This window comes from Papaver somniferum, chromosome 4 (assembly GCF_003573695.1).
Source record: "Papaver somniferum cultivar HN1 chromosome 4, ASM357369v1, whole genome shotgun sequence".
In the NCBI taxonomy this organism is placed as follows: Eukaryota; Viridiplantae; Streptophyta; class Magnoliopsida; order Ranunculales; family Papaveraceae; genus Papaver; species Papaver somniferum.
Window position 1 is genome coordinate 103061641 of NC_039361.1, and position 27896 is coordinate 103089536.

Below are 27896 nucleotides of genomic sequence, written 5' to 3' on the forward strand. Positions count from 1 at the left end.
GTTTGTCAATATTAGTGATAAAACTATAAGTCTTGATTTCTAGCCTACATAGCTAAGTCTCGGACTAGGATAGAAAAGTGTAGTTGAGCTCAAGACTTCATGGCGATTCATCATACAACGACGAAGATCTATACAAAGAGCCGTGGAACTTCATCAACAAAAAGGTATGTGGAGACTTAAACTTATCTATCACTCAAAAGTCCATCTCTTCTATCTCCTACTTCTTATGAGACAAAAGTCATATGCTATATAGACTAGATCATACACATTTGATATTTCGAGCCGAGTATATCTCGCCTATCTATATCTCGAAATCATGTGTTGGTAAAGCGTTTCGCTTTGATTAAGTTTATCTTCACCTAGTGACGAAAGTCATGAAAAGTTTCAATCACTTTGAGAATTGCTCTGACGTGGATCGGTCTGTGAATAACGGCTACATAGCGTCCTCTGAGAATGTCTCAATGATTGGAATTATAGTTTAGATTACATAACCATGTATTCCTCGAACCGAAGTTTTCGAACTTTTTTGATCAAGAGAAATCTGGAGGATTGTGGAATTGGCTTGCCAAGTCCGTGAACCCAGTCCGCAGACTCAGTCCGCGAACTGACGGAAGTTCTCGACCTAGAATTTATGCTGGATTTTCCAAAACTCGTTTGTGTGCTAAGTCCGCGAACTCAGTCTGCGAACCCAGTCCACGAACTGGCGGAAGTTCTCTTTCCGAGAATTTCTGCTGAGTTTGGAAAACTCAACTGATTAACTTAAGTCCGCGAACTTGTTTGTTAACTTAAGAGGTTATGATCTAAAGATGTGCTTTGAACATGAAACATTAAATTACCAAGGAATGCTTTATGCAAACCGTGGCTATAATGTTCATGAGACGATTCAATCAAATCGAATCATCTTTTTTTCAAATGCGTCTTGTGTAGTTACATAAGATCTCATAGCAATTGAACAACTCTTTAACTAGTTCATTTGAGTCAATTGAACTAGGTATGGTGAAGAAGAACAAGGTTAATACGAAATGCTCATATGGTTGACCTTTTGGGTTACTATGTTGAACCAACATACACGTACACGTTTGGGCATGGTTATTCACGAACCCAGTAAACGTCTATCCAAGTGTGTGTGACAAGCTAAGTTTTCGATCTTACGGTTGATAAATATTAGCTTGAATCTAAATCAGGTTTTCATCTAATGGTGAATAAGGATTGCTTTGTAACTAAGGCAAAACCCTGATTTGAAGGCTATATAAAGGAGACATCTAGCATTGTGCAAAACTAATCCCCACACGTCTGTGTGCTACTAGTGCGCCCGCTAGAGTCGATCTCCATTAATCTTTGATTTTCTTCTCTAAAATCAGGTTAACGACTTAAAGACTTCATTGGGATTGTGAAGCCAGACCGATACTACTTTATCATAGTTGTGTGATCTGATCTTGCATATTCTATCGTACAAGTACAATCGATTGTGGATTGAGATCGTGAGAGTTCTCCGATAGGAAATATAAAGAAGTCACAAACATCTTCGTGTCACTGTTTGTGATTCCTCGACAAACCGCCTGTGAAGTCAGGAAGGATTATAGAGAGGTGATTGATTATTCTAGGATGTTCTTCGGGAATATAATATCGGATTATCAATTGGTTCATGTTCACCTTGATTTTATATCAAAAGACGGAACAAAACCTAGGGTTTATCTGTGGAAGACAGATTTATCCTTTGATAGACTTTTCTGTGTGAGACAGATTTGTTTATTATCAAGTCTGTGATTTTGGGTTGCAACAACTCTTGGTTGTGGGTGAGATAATCTAAGGGAATCAAGTGTGTAGTATCCTGCTGGGATCAGAGGCGTAGGAATACAACTGTACCTTCGATCTGTGGGAGACTGATTGGGGTTCAACTATAGTCCAGTCTAAAGTTAGCTTGGAGTAGGATAGTGTCTGTAGTGTCTTAATACAGTGTGTATTCAATCTGGACTAGGTACCGGGGATTTTCTGCATTTGCGGTTTCCTCGTTAACAAAATTTCTTGTGTATGTGTTATTTCTTTTCGGCATTATATTTTTATATAATTGAAATAATACAGGTTGTGCGTTCTTGATCATCAATTGGAAATTCAACCTTTGGTTGTTGATTGATATTGATTGATCCTTGGACATTGGTCTTTGGTACCGTACAAGTATTCCTTGTATTTGATAAAGACTCGCTATTGTTTTTAGCTTGAGTAAAAATCAAATCAAGAGAGAGATATTAACTCCTTGAGATACTTTTATCTAGATTGAGTCTGACTGTCCAGTTGATTCTCTAGCAAAGTATTTCGGAGTTAGTCCATATAGATTGCTAAGAGAAATATTGGGTGGTGTTATTAGACCCCCGCTTTTTCAACATTGATAAACATGCTTGAGATAGCAACGCATGCGAGTTTGACCGAGCAGTGCTCTAACAATCTCCCCCTTTGTCAATTTTAGTGACAAAACTATCAATACATATGGAATACAAAAAAAATAATGAAACTTTAGTAGCTCTTATTCCACATGTCTAATCTTCAACATTCCTCAAAATCTCCGTCACTTCCAAGTACTCCAATGATCCTAAAGGTTGTAAGTTTAGCATCACCGTTGTTGAAGATCCGTAGATATAATAATGATAAAGCATCGGTATCGATCATTGTTATACATTGTCATAGTATTATTACACAGTGTCAAAGTCTAATTGTATCACAACTTCAACAACAATACTATGGTGATATGTATCACTCCCCCTTAGTCAATACTCCATCTCACATGAAAACCACTCCCCCTTACACAATGATCTGAAAACCATATGTATTTGTAGTGTCAACTACATATTAATTCTCCCACTTTTAATTTTACAATAAAATTGGCAAAGGTACAAGAACAGGATCATAATGAAATTTCCATAAGATACATTTCATGACTGAGAGAAAGAAACACACATCATCTTATTTAGATGCAATCATATAGCCTAAGCTAACAACATTCATCAAGGAGTTAAAGATAAAAGATAACCCCTCTAAAATTCCACAGTCGCACACCCCTCAAGATATGACCATTAAGCACAAGTTCACAAGAACTCTCCCCCATTTGATGTCATTCCCGAAAGAACAACAACGAGTGACCTTAATTTCAAGAGAAAAGAAGGATTTTTATTGGACACCAAAACCATGAGAATGATTTTTATATACAAAACTCAATCAAATTAATCACAAGAAAACCCATGATTAATTTAATCGGAATACATAATCAAACTAACCACAAGAGTGATCAATTTAATTCATTGTGCTCAACATAAGTAAACTTACGGAGCAACAACTAAGATAACCATACAAGAGAGTGATTGGCTTAATCGTTCATATACTCAACACAAGAGAACTTGTGGAGTAATAACTAAATAACCAAGAAGATGATTAATTTAGTTCTAAATTCTCAACATAACGTACCTCACGGAACAACCAACCAAGCTAATAAAAAATAATCAACTTAGTTGTATCGTGCTCAACATAAGATACATCACGGAGCCTCACGGTAATACAAAAATATGGATCAATGAAGATCAATACCGTGGAATACACAAGGATTCATTCTTTTGCACAAGTATATACAATAGCAATAAACCTTGGATACAAAAGATTTTAACCTATCTTCAGTCAAAGACTGACAATATAGGCTTAACTTTTGTATATGTCAATAGTCTACTCATCCTTAAATCAATACATGAATACCGATCGTGAACGAATTTAATTTTGACAAAATATGGGACAACATAGTTCACGGGCGTAAACAGCAATATCACGTAACAAGTTGCAATATAAGAAATCAAAAATATTGCAAAACATCGTCCTCCAAATAGTTTTAGAATTTAAACCAAAAACCTAAAAATAAGAAGATGAAAATAATAGCTATGTGTAGTCACAATCATCGCTATTCAAAGCACTAGTTATTCTTCCAACTAAACCAATAAGAAGACTTACTAGGCATTGTAGATTTTTCTTAAGGAATCTATAGAAAACTCCTTCTTATTATTGAAAAATCCATTGATTATGGGATCGTTCAATTCCTCTAGATCTTCAGAAATATCAGAGGAAATGATTCGATATTTTAAATCATTACTCTTGTTGATGAAAGATTTCACCATGTCTCTAAAATGATTATTATGACACACAGAAAAGAGATAGTTAGAGGAAGAACCTTATCCAATGGTTGTTGACTTCTTCTTTATCATCCGAGAGGAAGTGATTCCTTTGCACAGATGTACATTGACTGCTTCTACAACATATCTTTTGGACGTACCTCTAGTTACATGAGACATGAGAATCATGAAAGAAGAAAGGATAATAAGGCAAGCAGTACCAGGAGATTTTATAAATAACAAACCCTAGATATTCTTGACATGGTCTTCCAAACAGAAAGGACTATACACATAAAAACGGAAACATATGAACATTGACTTGCGCCACTTCTCATATTTCCCAAGTTAAGTATGAGAAGGTAAACGTCACCATTCAGTTGGTGAACGGACAGGCCAAATGCTAATTTCCCTTGTTTTTTCGTGGCTTGTCACTGGTGGTTGAGCTAACAGATTTCTTTCTTCTTATAGAGAATTTTCTCTGTTTGTTTTCATACAGACTCACTCTTTGCATGTTTGTTTGAAGTTTGGTGACTCTCTTGTTGCTTTTCTTGAATCTCCAACAGGTATCTTTAACATGTCTTGAGTGTCCACAGAATGAGCAGATCAATGTGGATTTTTCGTCTTCATGTACTTCCTCCTTTTTATCACAACACTCAACCATTGTTTCCTGATTTGCAAAACCCATCACTTTTGTTGTTTTGCTACTGAATCCTAAACCATGATAGTTTCCAAAGGATCTTTGTTGTGTTTCCACAACAAAATTAACACACAATTGAATTAAAGTAGAAATATGATTCAAGAGAACCATCCTTAGAGAGAAGAATAAGAGATTAAGCTAAACTAATAACATTAATTCGATTTCATAACCAGCCGCAAGGACTGTTCTTACACATTTAAACCATCATTTACTCAAGAGAGGATAACGAGGACGAACGGATTAGAGACACCTGTCGCAATCCTATCAGCTAAAACTGACCACTAACACACTAGATTAGTTACACCCTGTTTATGGATCAACACCCCTCAGATTAATACACCCATGACTGTGCACACCCCACACTTTAACCTAACAAGTCTAGACATATGACAATCTCTGACCAAACAACATTGTTGCAACTTTTTCAGAGCTTCCAGACAGCCTTTTTAGGTCATCTATGAGAGAGTTAATCTCTTTTTCCTTTAGAGACATGGTTTTGACGAACTTAGTATTAAGATGCTCTATCTCAATATTTTTCGTCTGGAGTGATGATTCAACATACCTCAAGGAGGTTTCGAGACGAAGGTTCTCTTGAAGAATCTCTTTTATTCAGGAGATCAACCAACTCAGTATCAATTTCAAGTTCTGAATCAGAATTTGAAGTTGAAAAAGAATCTGAAGTACAGGCAGTAAATTAACCCATTGCACCAGTTAGTCTCATCTAAGTTATATTGAGAAGTATTGTCTTCTGTTGAATTATCTTCAGCAGCCAGAGTAGGTGCAAATATATTATTCTTTTTTATTAAATTCTTGACCTCATTGACTATTAGTGAATGATCACATTCATCATCCCAGGATAGGTGAGAGGAAGATGTCTCTGTTTTGTTCACAGCGTTGAGTGCGAACGTTCTCCCTATCTCTTGATCAAGAATTCTTAACTTTCCAATAAGCATCATCCTGGAAAGTGTATCAGGGTTATTTCCCTCAACGATGGCATGCTTCTTAGAAACGTATCTCTTGTCTTCAAATACAGTTTCTAAGATATCCCAGACATCTTTAGACTTAGTGCAAGTAGACACATAGTGCTGAAGGTCTAGGGTAACGACCTGTCTGATAGCATTTAATTCGTTAGAGTTTTGCATTGCAGTAAGATATTCTTCAGGCATATAACTAACAACATCCTTAGGTATAGATACATCGCCTTTTGTATTAAACGGAGGATTATGGCCTTTAACAATACGTACCCAGGTTTGAAAATCACAAGCTTGAAGATAAGCACACAAAGCAACTTTCCACCCTGAGTAGTTTGATCCATCAAAGACTGGTGGTACACCGAGATAGCACAACTGTCCATAGAGTCATATCGCTACAAACACATACTTGTGACGTCTTAAACGTGTTTTCCTGCTCTGGTACCAATTGAAAAAGAGAGGGACTAACAAAAACATCCAATATTTCGATTAGAAAACTGTATGGACTAACTCCAAAACACTTACTAGAGAATCAACTAGACAGTCAGACTCAATCTAGATAAAAGTATCTCAATGAGTTAATATCTCTCTCTTGTTTTGATCGCTCAAGCTAATAGAAATCAGCGAGTCAATAATCAAACACAAGGAATAACTTGGACAGTACCAAAAACCAATGTTCAGGGATCAATCAATATCAATCAACAACAAAAGGTCGGATTTCCAATTGATTGATTCAAACGCACAACCTGTATTATTTCAATTATATAAACAAATATAATGCGGAAATAGAAATAACACAGACACCAGAATTTTGTTAACGAGGAAACCGCAAATGCAGAAAAACCCCGGGACCTAGTCTAGATTGAATACACACTGTATTAATCCGCTACAGACACTATCCTACTCCAATCTAACTTCGGACAGGACTATAGTTGAACCCCAATCAGTCTCCCATTGATCCAAGGTACAGTTGTACTCCCTACGCCTCTGATCCCAGCAGATACTACGCACTTGATTTCCTTAACTGATCTCACCCACAACTAAGAGTTGCTACGACTCAAAATCGCAGGCTTTAACAATAAACAAATCGGTCTCACACAGACAAGTCTATCAAAGGATCAATATGTCTTCCACAGAAAAACCCTAAAGTTTTTGTTCCGTATTTTGATAATAATCAAGGAGAACAGGAACCAATTGATAATCCGGTATTATATTCCCGAAGAATATCCTAAATTAAACAATCACCTCACAACAATCTTAATCGTATGGTAGCGAAACAAGATGTTACGGAATCACAAACAATGAGACGAAGGTGTTTGTTATTACTTTTATAGATTTCCTATCGGAGAACTCTCACGATATCAAGCCAATCAATATGATTGTACTATTACGATAGAAGATGCAAGATCGGATCACACAACTACGATAAAAGTAGTATCGGTCTGGCTTCACAATCCCAATGAAGTCTCTAAGTCGTTAACCTGGTTTTAGAAGAAGAAAAACTAAGGTTAAAGGAGAAACGACTCTAGCACGCAAAATAGTATCACACGTAAGGTGTGGGGATTATTTTTGCACAATACTAGATGTCTCCTTTATATATCCTTTCAAATCAGGATTTTGCCTTAGTTACAAAGCAATCAATATTCACCGTTAGATGAAAACCTGATTTAGATTCAATCTAGTATTTCTTAACTGTTAGATCGAAAACTTAGCTTGTCATACACAAATGACTGTACGCTTCTAGGTTTGTTAACCGCACCCAAACGTGTACATTGTTGGTTCAACAATAGTCTACCCAAATAGGTTAACCATAAGAGCGTTTCATACCAACCATGTTCTTCTTCACAATAACTAGTTCAATTGACTCAAATGAACTAGTTAAGAAAGTTGTTCAATTGCAAGGAAATCTTATGTAACTACACAAGACACAATTGAAGCAAAGATGATTTGATTCACTCGAATCGGTTCATGAACTTTAATAGCCACGGTTTGCAAATGCATTCCTTAGTCTTTTAAGATTAATTTCAGGACTCATCTTTAGATATAAAACCTTCTCAAGTTCGTAGATTAGGTTCGCGGACTTAAGACACGGGATAGAATTTACAAACTCCAGCATAAATTCTCGGGTTCGAGAACTTCGCCGGTTCGCGGACTGGGTTCGCGGACTTGGCTCACGCAAGTAGTTTGTCAACTCCAGCAGAAATTCTCGGGTTTGAGAACTTCGGCAGTTCGCGGACTGAGTTCGCGGACTTGGCACTTGCCATACTTTCGGTTCTCTTGATCAACAAAGTTAGAAAACTTCGGTTCAAGGAATCCATTGGTTATGTAATCTAAACTCTCATTCCAATCATTGAAACATTCTTAGAGGATGTTATATAGTTGTTACACTATTTCTCGTCAAAGAAATTTTCAAAGTGATTGAAACATTCATGAATTTCGTCACTAGGTAAAGATAAACTTGGACGAAGCGAAAAGCTTACCAAACATATTTCGATATATAGATAGGAGAGGTATACTCGGCTCGAAATACCAAATGTGTATAATCTAGTCTATATATATATATAACATACGACTTTTGTCTCAAAGAGTAGGAGATAGAATAGATAGACTTTTGAGTGACAAATAAGCTCAAGACTCCACATATCTTTTTGTCGAGAAGTTCCACCGGTTCCTTGAGTAGATCTTCTACTTGTATGATGAATCGTCATGAAGTCCTTGATCTCAACTACACTTACTATCCTAGTCCGAGACTTAGCTATAAGAGACTAGAAATCAAGACTTATAGTTTTGATCACTAACATTGACAAACATGCTTGAGACAGCAACGCATGCGAGTTTGACCGAGCAGGGATCAAACAACGATGGTGCGGCTGGCATGGTTGGCATTCCTTTGGCGCGGAGATGTGTCTGGCATCGTATGCCATTGGAACGATGGTGAGGCTGGCTGATAGACGCATTTATGTGTCTAATATAGCCCAATTGTATAATGTGTTAGTACCCATTTCTGTACTTATTATGGCTTTTTATGTCCCTGTAGGTATTTCTGGAGAAATAAGCTTTTGCGGCGAAATTGGCTAAAAAAGTGGTTTTTGCGCTCGTGGGAGACAATTACTATACGGACTCTAACTTTGGATAAGGGGTGACCCATTTCCAGTCAGCTGCTAAAGGGACACCAGAACTGGATAGGGGGAGGTCTTCTTCAAATTTCAAATAATGGTTTTTGGCGGGAAAATGCATGCAGCGAGGAGCAGATTTGGAGATCGAATTTCTACATGATTTTAGGAGATTCAATGGCCTAAATCGGTTTCTATGGACTGTAGAAGATCACTCAAGCCCAGTACAATCAATTGGATCCGGCCAATTGGGCTGGAATGGCCGAGAGAGGGTTTCAAAGTCTCAACAGAGAGACGTGTTCTGTTTCGAGTTTAGAAGATTTTTGAGAGATTTCTGGAGAACTTTGACGCTGGATTAACATGTACATGGTCTTATTCAAGTCTATGTAATATTTTGGTAGCTATTTTATAGCTAACAGCACGTGAAAAAGCTCAACAGAAGCGATTATTCTCTCAACAGCGCAGAGAAGAAAAAGAAAAGAAAAAGTCGGAATTTATACGAGATATTTGGGGTCTGTGGGATATATAATAGTGGTTTCAAGTCATAAAAAGGGTTAGAAAAGCTTAGAGAGAAAGAGGAGAGAGTTCAGAGCCGAAACAAGGAAGATACCATTGATTGTTGCTGCTGCTGCTGCTGCTGCGAGGAGGAAGAACGTGAAGAACAGACTCTCCAAGGCCGTCGTTTATCAACAGTGACATCGACTGTCACTTGTGGGTCGTAGTTCTTCAACGACAACAACACTTCAGCTTTGTCGTTGATTCTAGACGCCTTCTGTGGGTCGCAAAATTCTGTTTTACATCATTTGCTTGTCTTTCTCTTCATTGTAAAACACTTTTGAGCATCAATGAAATATTTTGAGAGGTTTTCCAACATGATGAGCAGCTAAATTCTTGGTGATTGAGGCAATGAAGGATCTATTCACTCATGTTTGATTGGTAAATTCTTTTTATAAATTCTTAATTATTTATTTTATTTAATTCACTTGGATCAATAAAAAAAGAGATAAAAATGGTTTTCTTAATTAGTTGTGAATCAGTTTGATGTTTTATGCTTAGAATTAATTCTTTGATAAATCATGCTTAAGGATTACAATTTAATATTTGGACACCTTATAGATTAAGAAGTGATTTAATGGAAAAAGAGCTAGATAATAATTATGAAATATTTTTGTAACCAATCAACTTGAAGTAATAGTGAATCCGGAGCCTTAGTCCATTTTAAATCTTGACATCACTCTTTGAAAATTAATTTGCTTTATTTTATTAAAAAAAAGTTACCTTCACAAGTTCGAAAAGAACCCCTTTTACCACTACAACTACAATCACTATTTGAAATACATCACTGGCATGGTTGGAATGCCTTTGGCGCGGAGACGTGGATGGCATGGTAGGCCATTGGAACGATGGTGCGGCTGGCATGGTTGGCATGCCTTTGGCGCGGAGACGTGGCTGGCATGGTATGCCATTGGCACGATGGTGCGGCTGGCATGGTTGGCATACCTTTGGCGCGGAGATGTGGCTGGCATGGTATGCCATTAACACGATGGTGCGGCTGGCATGGTTGGCATGCCTTTAGCGCGAAGATGTGGCAATTAGGGTTTAGCGCGTCGAAACCCTAGTTTAAAAATATGTGGCACGCGTGATTGGCGCGTTTGGCTAGCATGCGCGGCTGACATGTGCAGAGATGATGTCAGTCAGTATCGAGGGCTCTGTCATGGAGCATGGCATATACATAAAAAAAATGTACCCCGATAATTTTATGCAGACATGTTAAATGGTTCAATAAATGCTCTAGTGGAGACATTATTACTCAAGTTCTGTTTCTTTTCAGAGTGGCGTCACTGTTTGACTAAGGTTTTACGATTTTAACCCTAAGCTAAAACCACCATCAACGGTAACAAATTTCATGAGTCCAACGTATCCAAAAAATACCAATCACTTTCATTCATTAAGCTTGGTTCAAGTTTGCAAAATACAATATAAGAAAGCGACAAAATATAAGCATCTGATAGATCAAGTTTTTAACATGAGGAAAATACTCATTCCAACAAATGTAGACCTTCGAATTGATATGGCACAATCAATTCCTCCCATCGCCTCATGTTGGGATCGTATTTTTTTAGCCACTCCTTGGTGACCTCCGAGACCTCATGAAACCCATCTACCGGTGGTAATGGACAATCATCACGTACTCGTTGTTATTGTTGAATAGAACAATTCTCCGATCCTTAAGAGATTCATCCCAAATGGTGTACTTTGGTGCGTATTTGTAGCATGATCCCTTACCAAATAGATGAACAATGCAACTCCATGTTTCCGCCAAGAGATAACCACATAGAGGCATACGCATCCAATACTGTCGGGTAATTGGTCTATTCCCCTTTGGCCCTTGTACTCTAGCAACCATTTTTTTTTCAAAAATCACTTATTTTTCTTGTCTTGGTTTTCCTTCCTTCATCATCGAAATATAAAATTCCTTGTCTTCTTGTAAGCGCAAGATCATCATCTTTCTAAAGTATTGACATTGGGTTAGGTTCTCATCGTCCGCCTAACTTATATGGCCTATTTGTTCCAACGCAACGTGATAACCACAATTCCCATCTGCATCCACGTCGTCGGTAGATAACACATAGGGCTTAACTATTTCAGTAAGTTTCGAGTAATACTCCTCGATTATGGTGTAACACGTTCGATGAGTTCTACCGCGTTCATCCCTAGGAGTGCTTCCATCACCAAGAGCGGCCCTTATAGTCACTATATAACCCTTTTGTCTTGCTTGTCCCTTCCATGCACGTATCCTTGATACTCGTGTTTTACTCGCTTGGCTCTCTTGGGAAGGAACAATTAGATTGTTTGGCGCTTGACTTTCTTGAAAATGATCGATTGGATCCTCATGTTGCGAATGAGCGAATGGATCATTTGAAAAGACCATATGTGCGCTACTTGTCTCGCTTTCTCCCTTCTTTGGTCGACCCCTTTTCCTCTTAGCCGGTGCCTCTTCATTCTCAATTTGTGAAGGAACGTTTGAAGCATTTGTCTTAGCTTGTGCGCTACTTGTCCTGCTTTCCCCCTTCTTCGGTCGGCCCCTTTTCTTTGGAACCTTCCCCTATTCATATTTAGCGTCTTCACGCTCATGTTGAGAAAAGATTCTTTTATGACTCAATGACGGGTTTTTTACGGTTAACATTGCAACCTTAAACTCGTTGCTTTCTTCCTTCCTATCCATGTTGGTAGGTGGTCTACCCGTCGGCGGTAGCACCGTTGGTTCTCCGATCGGTACCATATGGGGGTTAGCGACTAATTTTAAGTCGTACATCAAAACTTTTCGTCCCAAACCATCATTTTTTGCGAATTTCTCGATACTCTCTTCCAATATCCATGTCCACAAAGGACTCGAGTGGTTCTTCGGTTGGGGGTGGTTTGAAAGTTAGCTTCTTCCAGAACGGATCAATGATTTCAAAAGGAATTCCTTGTTGGCACCTCGAAATCATGTGACGACACGGAAATCCGAAGGCCGTCATCGTCATACATGAACATACAATTCTTCTTCTCCCCATCTCTTTTTCCACATTATATTTGTAATCCTTCATCATAGAAATGATTTCCCAATGAGACACCCTATAGTTTAAATGTCTAATAAACCAATGGTAATACTTGTAGCTTGTGATGATTTTCATCATACTCTCTTCCATTTGCGCGGTTATCTTGATGATATTAGCCTTGGTGTAGTCATGGATGGCTTCTTATACCATAACCACAGTGTTTTGGCTCCCTCGGAGCAAGCTTTTCAAACGTCCATGAGATCCTTCTGCGATACTTGTCTCCTCATTCTTGTAATGCATGTGTTGGTAGGTGTAAGCATACAAAATATTTTCCTTGTACGTATCCAACAATTCATTCATGCAATAAACCATACATTTCTCGTAATCCTTCTTCCATATCCCAATAAAACTCTCCAAATAGGATTCGAACTCGGCCACAAACATTGAGTGTACTATTAAATCCCAATGATGTTGAAAATCCTTCCATAGTAACCCATTCGCTTCATACTTCGCTTTCCTTTTCTTCTTGTCCTCCTCTCATTGTTCCGGAGTTAGTTTTTGAAGACGCTCATCTTCGGCCTTTTCACGAGCGGTACCTTTTTGTGGCTTTGGCTTTTGGATATGACCTCTACAATTACTTCTAATATTGCATTGTATGTTCCATGTGCAAAGAAAATTCTTAGGGTCCGGAAAGACCGCTCCTATGGCATTCATTAGTGCTTGGTCCTTATCTGTTACTATGATCCTCGGAGTTTGATCGCCACGGTATATCTCCTTCAAGGTCTCTAGCATCCAAGTAAAACTCACATCATTCTCTCTATCCATAAACCCCCATGCTACCGTGAAAGTTTGCTTCTCGGAAGTATGGAAAGCAATGTTTAACAACGGCATGTTGTACTTGTTGGTCTTGTACGTACAACCTATTAACAAAATTTGAAAGAAGCATTGGGACAACTTGATCATCTCCGGATGCGCCAAGAAAATAAGAGTCACTTTGCCTTCCAATACCTTCTTCCTCATTGTGTATCTGTGTTGATCGGCTAACCACTAAGATTGTTCCATAACCGCTCTACCATCTCATTCCCTCCTCCTAAAGGCTGCTCTTGCCGTGTAAATTTGACTCAAAGTGGACAAGATATCCTTATCGTCCTCCTTAATCTTCCTAAGGATGTCACTTGGTTTACACGCTTTCATCGACCTCACCGTTTCCAATTGATGTGGTTTCAACCCACAAACGGCCGCGTGTCCAATAAGAAATTCTGAATCATCATGATTATGATAATCATTCATCACTTTAGAGAGATTGTATACCTTATCCTTGGGTCCCTCTGGTCTATTAACTATAATCTTAAACGAGCAACCAAACTTCTTTGATTTAGTAATGTAATCCCTTGTCGTCTTCTTCACGTAATTTCTATCCTTTGCCCAGTGACTTTCTTGCTTTCCACCTCTCTCACAAACAATTTCCAAAAGATCTTCACTTGAATGACGGCCTAAAACTAATGCGCATTTGATCTCTATTCCCTTGTCTATAAACCATTGCTTTGCATCCTTTCCATTCCAAATCGGTGAAATAGTGGGAAGAGGTATCAACACCCAACAAAGATATGGATTTTGGAAGATCTTCATCGAACGCCGCAACAATCTACAAAAAATATCAACAAGTTGAGGATTTAAAATCGGTTTATATGTTACAATCGAGACAAACGATTACCGATAATCGGTTTATATGTGCAACTATAAAGTCCGATTAAGGACTTGACGAAAAAATTTCAAAGTTTACAATCGGTTCATGTCTCGTATTATGTAATCCGATTTATGTTCACATTTCTCCTGTAACTTTTTTTTCCCAAAATCGGATTACATATACACGTAAATAAACCGATTTTCAACTTCGGGTATTCTACGTGATTATTCAAGTGAAGGAATCCGCATATGAACATCACCAACATAAACCGATTTTGGTCACGTACCCATCGCGCCAAAGAATTACTATAATCGGATTACATGGTGATGAACAACAACCGATTTATGATACCCAATTTGGGGATTTTACACAGAATTGGTTTAGGCGGTAATATCGAATAAACCTATTGTAGGATCAGAATTTCGCGACAACGATACGCTCGCGAAATTCTTAACAACGCATTACAAAAATGTCGCAGAGCACTTTGAGAAACGATACAATAGGTGATATTAGCTTAAACATAAGAAAAATGTAATAACTTTGCGAAGATTAGAAGATCTGCGAAATTAACATTTGTAAGCTTGTGATATCATCGCAAGCCAGATCCGAAATTAGGGGAAATCTTAGCTGCATATGAGCTGTCACCCACTAGGTAGAATCCTATATAAAGAGAAAGGCAAGAGAGAGAAAGGGGGGATAGATAATCAGAAAGAGAGACACACTTTAGGAGAGGATACATTCTGTAGAGAGAAAAAGTAGAATTGGTTGTATTATTATTATCTCCTTCTTCTTCCTCCTTCAAGAACCTAGAGCTCCAAATACTCATTAATGGAGTCTCAATTGTAATCCATATGTAATTACAAACAATCATAGTGAAGATCCCTAACCCCGTGGATGTAGATCATATTGATCGAACCACGTAAATCTTGTGTCTTATTTTCTATTTTCATTATCTTTATCTTTATTTTCATATCAAATAAGTTTAGATCTAGAAATCATAGTCATGATAATACAAGGGGTTTGTTGTAGGATTTCCTGCAACTACATTTTTGGCGCTAGAAGGAGGGGACGAGTAATGGATTTATCCTTCCTGTAACTTGTTGATTCAAGAAATTTTCATGAAGATTATCTACTGTTCATATTTTTCTAGATCTACAAAATTTAGGTTCAAAAATGGAAATTTTATGGAAGAAATCACACTTTCAGGGAGTAAACATCATCAACAATTCAAAGAAATGAAAAGAGTGAGAGAAAAAATTAGTTGTTGTGGTGAAATTTAAGGAGAAAATGGAAATTTCAGTGGAAGATTTTCATGTTCAGGAGAAGAAGGAAAATGTGAAAGAAGTTAAGGAAGGACGAAGAAAAGATAAGAGGCAGATGTTGCAATTTTTATCACAAACAGAAATTGGCAAAGATGGTTTGAGCTGGAGCGAGTAAGCGATAGGTCACGGGTTCGAATTTCGCATAATTATTCAGAATTTCGCAGAATTATTCAGAATTTCGCAGAATTTCGCAGGATTGTTCAGAATTTCGCAGAATTTTTCAGAATTTCGCAGGATTATTCATAATTTCGCAGAATGTGTCAGAATTTCACAGGATTATTCAGAATTTCGTAGAATGTGTCAGAATTTCGTAGGATTATTCAGAGTTTCGTAGGATTATTCAGAATGTGTCGGAATTTCGCAGAATGTGATTATTCCGAACGATATGATCATTTCGCTCAATTATTTCGCACAATTATAAGCAACTTGAAGATATTATACTATCGCATGAGCACAAAACATGAGACAGGGGAAAGATGAGAATGAAGAAACAATTCGCACATTCAACATTTTCTCAAAGATTCTACCCTCATAGATAAAGAACAGAGGCAACTATGGATTACCAAGAAAACATTTTATGTTCTTTATCTTCTCGGCAAGAATCACCAAAAATGGTGTAATAATTTCGCATGAATAGAGGCAATACTTATTATTCTCATTCAAGGACGGATACTTCTTACATTTCGAGAATCGAATATTTCTTATACTTCATCAAGGATACTTCATGCTTCTTATACTTCTTCAAGGATACTTCATACTTTGCATACTTCAAAAGATGATACTTCTTATTTACTTCGCAACATTCCGGAACTTCACAAAAGAATAGAGGCAAGCACGTACTTTTCAAATCCAGTAGTCTATCGCTCGTTCCTTCATCAACAAAGATCAAAGACTACTCCAACAACATGTATCTCTCTCCAACAACTACAACAATGGATTTTTTCCTGAAGATTGCTCTTCAAGAAATATTCAAGAAAAAAGAGGCAAGATGTAGGATCAGAATTTCGCGACAACGATACGCTCGCGAAATTCTTAACAACGCATTACAAAAATGTCGCAGAGCACTTTGAGAAACGATACAATAGGTGATATTATCTTAAACATAAGAAAAATGTAATAACTTTGCGAAGATTAGAAGATCTGCGAAATTAACATTTGTAAGCTTGCGATATCATCGCAAGCCAGATCCGAAATTACGGGAAATCTTAGCTGCATATGAGCTGTCACCCACTAGGTAGAATCCTATATAAAGAGAAAGGCAAGAGAGAGAAAGGGGGGATAGATACTCAGAAAGAGAGACAAACTTTAGGAGAGGATACATTCTGTAGAGAGAAAAAGTAGAATTGGTTGTATTATTATTATCTCCTTCTTCTTCCTCCTTCAAGAACCTAGAGTTCCAAATACTCATTAATGGAGTCTCAATTGTAATCCATATGTAATTACAAACAATCATAGTGAAGATCCCTAACCCCGTGGATGCAGATCATATTGATCGAACCACGTAAATCTTGTGTCTTATTTTCTATTTTCATTATCTTTATTTTCATATCAAATAAGTTTAGATCTAGAAATCATAGTCATGATAATACAAGGGGTGTGTTGTAGGATTTCCTGCAACTACACCGACTCTGGAAAAATATTTTGAATTTTTTTTCCAGAATTTGGCGATCGTGACGTGCAAATACATGTTTGTAGATCGTTACAACTCATACATGTTTATTAGAAGCATTATCACCTTCTTTTTGCCGACGATACTGTTCTTGTGCTTGAATAATATCCTCAAGCATTCTTTGGTTGACATGCTCTTCTTCTTTCAACAAATTATCCAATTCGGTAGGATTGAAATCATGATAATCTGATGCACCCACTTTTTCATCACTACTGGAGTCTTCATCATCAGTATAAAGTTTCATTTTTAATGAGAAAATCACAAACCCTAGTTTTTTCTTTTTTCCCTTTACTTTTTCTTTCCCTCCAAATCTTAAAAGAGGAAATGAATTTCTACTCTGATCCTAACACTATAATCAAACTCAAACACTAATTAATTTAACTAATACTAATTTAATTAATCACTAATTTAATAAGGGTATATTAGGTATTAACATAAATAGTGGTTAAGGGGTTTCTAGAAATTACTTGTTAGTGACCCTATTTTGTCATGTAGCTATAGGCCCCAATTAAGTGGCATAGGAAGAAATGGTTTAACAAACGGAAATTGTCTCCGCTTAAGTAGAGTTTAAATTAGTAAAAATTATTTACTATCTTGAACTTGAGATTTTCATCCGAGGTCCTACAAGGTATCTACTGTACTTTAATGAACGATTTTTTGGGGACCATGGTTTTTTGGGGGGGGATCATGGTTTTATTTTGGGTAAATACATTAGAAGTAATTCTAGGTCACCCCATATCTAGTTATTTGTTTAATACCTAATCTACCATCTTAATTAATTTAGGTTACGATAAGTGAAATGATTTAATTAAAAATAATTAGTGAGATTAAATTAAAAGATGGATTTATTATTAGTTGAGGATAATTATTGTGAGAGTAGAGTTAGAGAAGATGAAGGAGAAAAACATGGAAAATAAAAAAAAATTCCAATTCACCCCCTTTGAATATTCAAGTGATGAAAACTCATCTGATTCTTCATCTCCATCCTCTCCTAGAATATTTGTTAATCTTCAAAATGATCCGTATTTGGATTATTTCTTAGATGGTGATTGTATTCTTCCCCAAAATGAAACTCAAGATGAAAATGATGGATTTTATCAACCACAACCGGAGGAAGAGTATTTGGGTGAACAGGTATGCTCCAAACTTAGATAATGTATGTTTAATTGGTAAAAACTTCCCCAAAAATGTAAATTTTTGAACTGGATTTTGCACAGTTCGGTTACATTATATGAAGAACATGTAACCGAACTGTTTTGAAGGTGTAGTTCGGTTGCCCTGTGAGATGAATATGTAACCGAACTCATTTGAAGATGTAGTTCGGTTACTTTATCCAAACACGCAGGTTACCGAACTCCATATTAATGGAAGTTCTGAGATGCAGTGTTATGTTCGGTTGGTTCGCAACTAACCGAACTTTACGTAAAAATAAAGTTTAACTAAGTGTATACAGTTCGGTTGGTTCGCAAACTGCATGTACCAACTATATAACCGAATTATGTTTAATAAGTTCGGTTGTTTCGCAAACTTGAACCTAACAGCATAACCAATCGAACTTAACAAACAAAAAAAATCTGAAGTTCCAGTATCTAGTTCGGTTATCTACATAAAATACAAAGTAACCGAACTCTGTTCCTTTTATTAGTTCGGTTGTTGCGATAAAATTCACATGTTACCGAACTCGGTTCCTTTTATTTGTTCGGTAGCTTTGCAACTTGCTTAACCAACCGAACAATGAGTTCGGTTTCCCCGATAAAATTATTATGTGACCGAACTTATTTGTGATTGCATTGATGTTGTTACATTTCTTGTAGATGGAATCACAACCTATACCAATGCATGATCAACGTTCTTCGATTGGTATGTTGTTCGAATATACATCTACTCACTATGCGAATGAGTTGGTATTTGACTTACCTATTGATGCGAAGAATTGGGTTAGAACATGCAAAGAGAGTCAATTGTGTCTTGGTTTTGAATGGAAAAGAAAGCAACACTCATTTTGAAATGGTTTGTGAGAGAAGTGGAGATCCCGATGTTAGTCACAAGAGGAAGGGTTATGAGTATAAAGGAAAGACGACGAGGAAGAACACAACGTGCTCAAATAAAATCAAATGTCCGTTCAAGCTAGTATTTAGCAAGAGAAAATTAACGACGAAATGGTTTCTAGATATGGATAAGGTGGTAGGTCGTCATAACCACCCTCGTCCGGATGATCTTGAAGGGCATGCAATGGCCGCAAGGCTCACTCCTCGAGAAATGGAAAAAATAGCCGAGTATAGGAAATTGTGTATTCCACCTTCCACAATGCTTCGCTTATTAAAGCAAGATAACCCGGGTAACGTATCATCTTTGTACACCATTTACAATGCAATTGAGACGATTAAAAGGAATGAATGGAAGGATAGAAAAGTAATACAACAATTATTTTTTTTGGCTCAAGAGAAAGGCTACGCGGTTCAAAAGAAGGTAGGTCCGGAAGAAGAAATAAATCATCTCTTCATTGCCCATCCGAAGAGTGTTCAATTGGCTCAATCATTCCATGAAGTTCTTATAATGGATTGCACTTACAAGACAAACAAATACGAGATGCCATTGTTGAACATTGTTGGTCGTACATCGACGAAGTCACCGTTTATCGTTTCTTTTTGTTTTCTAAAGGACGAGCAAGAACCAAGTTACACTTGGGCGCTACAACAAGTGAAGGCGATCTACCGAGATGATGAGATCCCCGGGGTTATCGTGACTGACAATGACGTAGCATTGATGAAAGCAATAGAGAAAGTCTTCCCATTAGCACATAATATGCTTTGTACATTTCATATATGGTGCAGTGTGATGAATAGGAGCAAGCCTCAACTTTGTCCACCTAAGAGGAAAGGATTGGAAGAGATTAGTAAGCTACCGGAAGATGAACAAGCGGATGCAAAAGAGGAATTCGATAAACAATACGCCATAAATCACGCTAAATGGGTTTCCTTCTCCGAGGAATGGGAGGCATTGACTTGGTCTCTCACCGAAGAAGAGTATTATCTAAATCTTGCCGAATATAGAGAACATTGGTCTAGCCCCAAATATCCGGAGGATATAATAACATATGTAGTGGAGCAATGGTTGGAACCGCACAAAGAGCGCTTCGTTTATGCTTTTACCAACAACTATAAACACTTTGGGAATCAAGCGACAAGTTTGGTAGAATCGGCTCACCACGTTGAAGAAAAATCTCTTTGGATGTGTCGATAATTTTTTGGTTGTGTTTAACGCAATGGAGATTTACTTCAAACGCGATATTGAGAGAATTAAAGAGAAGTTCCAAAAAAGTCGCATCATGAAGTACACAAAGATTGTAGACAAAGATGGTAACATCAAGAAAATGGCGGACCCTTAGCTAGAATATGTATGCTTTGAACATCATCATAAGAATTAAAGATTGTTTTTTTTGGAATTTGGGTGTCTTATAGTGTGTTTGCATAATTTGGTTAACTAACCGAACATGGCAGTCTAAAAGTTCGGTTGTTTCACATATTTGGTTAACTAACCGAACTAAGCAACAACAACATTTCAAAACTTACAGTGTAATGTGCGGTTACCTGGTATTATTTCGCAGGTAACCGAACAAGATTCGGTTACCTGCGAAATAATACCAGGTAACCGCACATTACACTGTAACTTTTGAATTTGTTGTTAATGAGTTCGGTTAGTTGATTAAATCTGCGGAACAACCGAACTTGTTGTTTATCAAGTTCGGTTGTTTACCAAATTTAATCAACTAACCGAACTTCCTAATAATTTTTTTTAAAATTTGAGTTTAATGGAACACATATGAGTCAAATAGCCAAACTAACTAATAATTTCTTAAAAATTTGAATTTAACGAAACATATTATGAAATTCATGTACTAATCCATATAACTAAATGTTGGAAGCAAACATAAGAAAACAAACTACCAAATCCGCAAAACAAAAGTCTTCCAAACATAAGGTAACAAACTACCAAATCCGCAATAAAAAAGTCTTCCAAACATAAGAAAACAAAGTACTAATTGTTGCAATCACTCATTTACCACGACTACTACGAGAAACTTTTCTACTCTTGCGTTTAGGAGCTTTAGGTCGTCTTTCGTCACTAGGAGTGTCATCTCCACTGCTTTGTTGTTGAACCATCCGACTTGAACCTTCCCCTTGTTGGTGACTCCTTTTCAACGGCATGGTCTGGCTTGGATCAACCTGGCTTGTATCGACAAGGTCGCGATTAAAAACATTAGTTATTTGGTTGTAGAGGTATGTTTGTTCTCGAGTGTCCATCGGCTCTCCACTCCGGATTTTTTCCATCAATTTCTTCAACAATTTAGCACTTGCCTTCACCTTTTCTCATCAAAAACATAAGTCACTATTATTTTTCAATACTTTATAACATTTTGAAAAACAAAAATAAGAGTAAATAAGAGTCCACAAGATCAAGGCCTCATCACCACACATAGGGGTAGGCTTCATAATCTTCTGAGCCTCTTTCTCCATTGTCGTCGCTTTTGCTTTATCAGCACGGGCTTGTTGGACACTGTTTATTACACGAGGATGAGAAAAATGTTCATACCATTCCATATATCCATCGTCAGCGGCATTTGGCTCATTAAACGAATCTTGTAACTCTTCGACTGGAACAAGATAATTCCCAAATTTCTTTCAGTGGTCCATTGATGGAGCAGGATCGTATTTGGGGATGAAATTCTTCTCGATGTTCTTAGTTCCGACCTTCTTTACCTTGAAGTTTTCCACTTGTGGGACACTTTGGACACAAGAAATTTGTCTAAGTACTCTTCGAGGATTATACATTGTACAACCCCCAGGATGCAACAACGGTCCATTATAACCCGCAACAGGTGAGAAATTAATAACATCAACATCCTCCTCGTCTTCATACGATGCAATGTTGTAAGGATGGAAAATCACATCTTCCACTATTAACTTATCTAATGTCTCCCTCAACTCCAACACCTTTTTTTCCTTATTTTCCTGTGAGTTCAAAAATTCATATTTACCAGCTGTAGGCTTCCCATAAGGCCAAGGAGTGCGAGCATTAGACAATTGCAGTTTAGGGAAGTGGTCGTACACCCAAACCTATGAGAAGAGGCAATAAATAATACATTCGCAATATGATTAGTAACAATACACATTCATTCACTTATATATTCAAACACACAAACGATAATTTAACGGGGTACCTGAACAAGGGTGTATAAGCCTACAAAATATAGACTCCTAAGCCTCGAAGCTTTTGTGAGTTCCACTTGAACGAATGAAAGAACCGCAATTCCCCAAGAGTAGTTGTTCACCTCATCCAATGGGTCCAATAGCTGGAGGTAATGAGCATTTACCACGTGGCCTGAAGTGTCAGGGAAGAAGATGGTTCCAAGTTGATATAACAAATAAGCAGTCACATGGTGCTTAGTCTTCTCCTCTGTCATCACCAACTTTCCTTGAGCAACCAAATATTTCGTCCCTGAAAACTCATCAAACAAGGTTTTGAGCTTGATCTTTTTCAATTTCTTCTTGTACGTGCGGTCTTCCTCAAACTCATTATACTCATCACCTTCCTTAGGCTCTTTGTTAGCTCGCCTAAACTCACATTGTGCCTTTTTATCGCTCCATCCTAGACACCTTTCGACTAGTTTTTCAAGAACTTCATAACTCATCGAGGGATCGTAGCCATCTCGAACACTTGTTCTTGTAGTTGGTAGGGCTGTGATTCTAAAACAATCATCCGGAGTTATTTCCATATCACAAAAAGTTAGATGAAAGGTATCTGTTTCTGGATAAGCCCTCTCGGTAAATGCAGTAACAGTGACAGCATAAAATTTTTGGTGCGCATGTCGTATCCCGTTCCATAGTACACAATCAAATACCGCCGGGCGGACCTCATCACACTCATTTTCTATATTACATACCTTGTTCTTTTGACGTTTTAAAACACGAACAACATTTTTATGATCCTAAAAAAACAACATCATATCTTATATACTAATATATATAGAAAAGAACAATATATGTCAAAATGTAATAAAATGACTGAGAAATCTAAATCTTGATGGTTAAGATTGAACCATACCTTTGTTGCAAAGATCTTGGCATCCCATGAGTTTTTGTAGCCCATCAATATCTCCCCGCCATCTCTTGGAGTACCATATGTTGGATTCTTTGGCGGCAAACACAAATTCTTACGAGGAATGTATGAATATCTAGCACAACGCTTTTTAGGCGTCTTTCTAGGTCTATTTACCACTATGTCTGCTTGTTCCTCTTGTTCTTCCTCTTCATCCGAGCCCTCCTCTGATTCATCATCATCCTTATCTCCATCCTTGTCTCCGCCTTCCTCATCTTTTTCACCCTCATCATCGCCACCCTCATTTCCTCCTCCTTGAGCTAGTTCATTTTCTCCACCTTGATTATGTTCTTGACTGCTCATATCTTCCACGATCTCTTCATTAACTTGTTGGATTACGTTGTCAACATTATCTCTATTGACACCATCTTGGATGACAACACCCGGTAATGACCCACCTCCATACTTAGCATTTTTAGTTCCACGCTTATCGGCACCTAAGTGTTTTGGGCCTCTAGGCGTGGGAGTTCTCAAATCTTCCGGTAATGGTTGGTTGGATTTCTTACGTTTGCCACTAAACAAAAAAACAAAAGAAATAAGGAATAATTCACGAAAAAAAACAACTCAAGAAAAAAAAATCGTGTTCCAGGGTAGAGTTCGGTTACTCAATTATTTTTTCTAGAAAACCGAACTCCACATATATATGTAAATAGCCAAGAGTTCGGTTTTTCAAAGTTTTTTGCGAACAAACCAAACATATTGGAACAAGTTCGGTTATATGGGTACTAAATATATAGGGAAAAAAAGAACAGTTCGGTTACATGGCCAATTTTTTTTTTTTGTAATAAGGGTACAGTTCGGTTACATGGCAGTTTTAAACATTTATGCGAAACAACCGAACAAAAGTGCTAGTGTTCGGTAGTGTGGGTACTAGAAATTTAGGGAAAAATCAAACAGTTCGGTTACATGGATTTTTTTCCTATTTTTGGTAATATGGCTATAGTTCGGTTACATGGCAGTTCAACAATTTTTTTTGCGAAACAATCGAACTCACGAGTTCGGTAACCTAGTTTTCAATCCTATAAAACCGAATTGTTCTTCGTGTTATTCGTTTCATGGAGTTCGGTTAAGAAACTAGGGAAACAATAAAAGACGCTCTAACCGAACTAAACACTGTAACTTCAATTTGAACCATATTTTGATGATTTCTAATCAATTGAATCGATGAAAATCAAATTAAAAGAAATGGGTTTCTCGGGAAATACCTGCGAATCGGTCCCATGGAAGAATCAGGCTTTTTACTGCGTCTATTATACTGGATTATGGATTCACTTGGCTCTTCCACTTCTTTATGAATCTCAAAATCACTTGGCTGATTTGCTAGATGTCCTAATGGGGACATGTTCCTGGGAGTCTTTTGGTTTTCTTTCGAAGAACCATTCTTATAGTCGATTGATTAATCGACGATGAAAATTTTATGAATCGACGATTAATCGATGAAGATGACGTTGAAATGGGGAAGAAGAGAAGAACAAGAGGGAGAATAGTTTTATCCTCAAAACTGTTTTTTTTTTCCTTTTTTTGGGTGCGGCTAGGTTTAGTTTAGGTTTTGAATTAGATTTAGTTTAGGTTTTGTTTTAGATTAAATTAGAGACAGTTATTAAGTTAGGGTTAATTTTAATTAGGGTAATGGCCAAATTAGTAATCTCATGATTTTAGGACATCCCTTAAAATTTTAGGGTAGGTGGCCTAATAGGACCATGGTCCCCCAAAAATCCATGGTCCCTAAAAAATCGTCCTTATTAATCATGATGATGTCGTCCAGTCCCATCCATCCAGTGGTCGAAGGCCTAGATCTAGAGTTGATCACCCAAGCCAAGATAAGATCCGGATCCAGGTCCAGGGTGCGATTCTTTTTGTGCTCAACCAGATCCAGGGTTCGATTCTTTTCGAGATCAACTACAATTTGTCTTGTCTTTTTGAGCTCAGTTTCAATTTTGTCTTGTCAATTTGAGGTGGATGGGAGAAGAGAGGATAGGTGAAAAAACTAAATTTTTGTTTTGAATCATTTCCAAGATCAGGGTTCTTTTAATAACGACGGTTATCATCTTTGGATGGGTTGGATGAAAACTTAGAGGTTGAGCATCATTCATCATGGTGAAAAAGTCAATGCAACATTCTATGATAGCAGCTGTACCGGTGAAGACTGAGACAATGAGTAGTTAGTCCTTCTAAAGCTCCGGTGACTCCAGCATCTGTTTCATCTGTAACATCAGTTGAACAGTTAAGAGACACTTCAGGATCCTTACAGCGGTTCTGTTACCGTTGAAGATGTCTTGGTAAATGATGTAGTTACGTCTTCGTTGAGTTCTTCCAGCATCTGCATCACTGGAAGATGCCCCAGGCACCCCTATGTCTCGTTTATCCTTAACATTAGATGAACCCTCAAAAGGTATAGTTGGTTGACCGGATGGTGGTTGTGTTAGCACTGATGATGTTCCCGTGAATGGCATGACACCTTCTTCTAATTCCTCCATGAAGTCTACATCTGATGTTAGTGGTGCTTCACTGATTTATAATCTAACGAGCTTACAGTGCAGCAAACGGAGGTGCACGTCAAACAGTACAGAGCATAAACAAGTCCAGTGATCCGCTTTCAAATGCAAAACAAATTGCATTGCATAAGGCACTGGTGGACACTGTAGCGCCATCTGAATCTGTTAAAAAAAGCAGTTTCCATGTTTGGAGGAAACAGACTGCAAAGAATATAAAGTTCAGAGTTTGGACGCTGTACATTGTCAAAAAGTACTTTAGCTTGAGGAGAATAGAACTGTTTTGCTTCTTTCGCCATTCAGTTTCATAGGAAAAAGAAAGCCCTGAAGTTGTGACGGTCTTGTTGTTTGTTTTTTTTTTTTTGTCATTCCACTTTGGCCCTTCAGTCTGTAGGTCGCAGTGCTTCTTTTGTTTTAAAGACATCTGGTTGATTGCACAAGTGCTGAAACATTACAATATGCATAACTGACTTGGAATTTCATAAACATTTATGGTCAATTCTGTAGTTTCATTACGATATCTTGGTTGATTGCACAAGTGCTGAAACATTACATATGGCTTGGTTCAGAGGCGCAAACTTCTAGAACAAGAACTTAGAAGGTGCAGGAGGAAATTCCTGAGCGTACAAAGCAGTTAGAGATTGCTGAAGATGGAAAGACCCAAGTGGTAAATGAGCTAGACAGCGCCAAGTGGCTTGTAGAAGAATTAAAGTTGAAACTAGAAAGAGTTCAAATTGAAGAGCACCAAGGAAAGCAAGACTCCTTAGTTCAGTAATGGAGCGCACACCTGCCTTTTGCACCCTTACACAAAAGGAGATTTCTCAGAATCTGAGTCTTCTCCAGAAGTAATGTTGAAGAAGAAGAAAAGGTTGTTACTGCTCCTGAAAAATAAATCAGAAACACTAGCGTCCGTGTAACTCTCATATCCTGATTGTATGCATACATGTTTAATGAGTAAATCACAAAAATAGAATCATATATACCTACAATTCATAAAGATGCACAAATAATCAAACTGCACCAAATGCCAAGGCAATTTAACGAAGTTTAATGAATACATATTGCCATCACAGACCACCACTAATCATTTGCAAAGGCAATTTAGTGCAATGAGTCAATACCGTTCAGCACAAATGGTATTATTGTCTTACTGACTGACAAAGAAAATCAACATAGAACCATCGGGAGAAAAAAAGAAAACGAAAAAAAAAAATGCAAACAAATCTAATGCACTATATGACATTTGAAACTTTCACTCTCGATTCATATTTGAATATCCAAGATCAAAGCATCTCTTCAAGAGACTGGTGGAAGTATTGTCGGCCTTGGCTTTATTGCAAATGTTAAGGCAGCCATAGGAGAAACAGAAACATTGCAACCCATCAAAGAAATATAACGGAGTTGTTCATATCCCTTGGTTTTGGTGTTGTAAGCCCAAATATACTTCCTGTAGGTGAGTACAACTACATTTTTGTCAACTGGACTGACACCTAAAATTTGAATTTGTTTATACATTTCTTCTAATTCATCAATTGTTGTTGCACTACCAATCAACCAAGATAACATTTCTGTTAACATGTCACGAAATTTGATATCCTTATGCACCAAATACCAGTCTTCCTTGAGCACCCATATGCTTAAACTCTTCTCCGCATACTTAATTCTAGTGTAACAGATTAATCCTTCTGATTCCCCAAGATAATGGTTCATAAACTCACATTCACATGTTTCATTGTTGGTGTTTCTGTTAACCTTAAAAGCTAAAATATTGTTATAATTCTTTCGCACCCAGTAAAAAGAACCATTATGAGTAACAAAATGGTCGGAAAAGGTGAAATCCCACAAAAGATATTGAGGACGTGAAAATTCATTGATATGCCATTCACCCAACTCAGAAGAAAATATTTCAACTTTAATTTCTTCAAATTTTGGTATACAGATAACCTTATAACTTACAGAATCGCGTTCATTACTACATATGAAACCCGTTGCAATGAAATCCATACTGATTGATGATAGTAATGGCGAAGGAAGTGAAACCCCTTTCTTTGTGAGTGGATTACAAACATAATAACACCTATGATTTGATAAGACTGTAT